A 1,135-nucleotide genomic window follows, 5' to 3' on the forward strand; every position below is an offset into this window, starting at 1 on the left:
AAGCAAACCAAAACAAAGTCACAGAATCAGAAATACCCTAACGGTTGCTAAATTGAGACCAAGAAGAAATGATATAGGTCCAGCTGACTGTTTTGTCTACTCACTATCAGTCTATCAACGTAATGCAGATTTGTTGTCCAGCAATTGTTTACGTTGTGAAATAATGTATCCTTTATTTATCACTATTGATATGCTGTTCATCATTGTTGATAAAGTGTATTGAATATACTTACACTGTGTGTATTTGTTATCTGTTTCCTATCATTTCTAATCTTATTTTGAATTATATATCCCTTTTGCTCTTTCTCTTTCTTTCATTTCTATCTGCTCGTTTTCATTTTCTGCCATTCAGTCTTATATCTCTCATTCTCTTAATGCACTCTCTCTGGTTTTCCTCATCCCTCTCTTTCTCCTTTCTCTTAACCTTTCCTTTCTCTATTTTTGTCTTGTCTTTTCCCCTCCTCTTTTTTTCTCTTTTCTCATAATTCTCTCCTCTACTTATCAACCCTCCCTCTCTCTCCCCATATTCCATTTTTCCTTATCTCATTCACCCTTTTCCAAAATTCTTCTCGTCTCCTCTCCCTTTCCATCTCCTTTCTGTTTCACTCTCTTTATCTCATCTTCCTTAATCTCTCCTTCTCTCTCTGTCATTCAATTCTTTCTTCTCTCCTGGATCCCCTTTCCTTCCCTTCCCCCTCTCCTGTTTCTTTCTCTCTCTCTTCTCTTTCCCAATTTTCTCCCCCACCTCTCTATTTCCTTCTCTTCCCCACCTTCATTTTTTCCTCTCTCTCCTCTTCCCCAAATTTCTCCCCTACCTCTCTTTTACAACTTTCTCCCCTTCTCCACCTCCTGTTTCATTCTCTCTCTTTCTCTCCTTCCCCAAATTTCTCCCCATCTCCTTTGTGCTCCTGTACATCGCCTGCCCTCTTCCCCATCATCCTGGAATGACTGACAGTAGCTTATTGTTGGGTCCATCGTTCTATACAGAAAGGGAATTGTACTATGCCTGTTCCTGGTAGTTTCTGTTTCACTCGTGGGCTCGTGTATAGGTGAGCATGTCTGCGTATCGACTCGGATATATGCAATTAATTTGATGTATGGGGGAGAGGCTACATATTAGGTAGTAAAAGAGATT

Source organism: Penaeus monodon, chromosome 23 (assembly GCF_015228065.2).
Source record: "Penaeus monodon isolate SGIC_2016 chromosome 23, NSTDA_Pmon_1, whole genome shotgun sequence".
NCBI lineage: Eukaryota > Metazoa > Arthropoda > Malacostraca > Decapoda > Penaeidae > Penaeus > Penaeus monodon.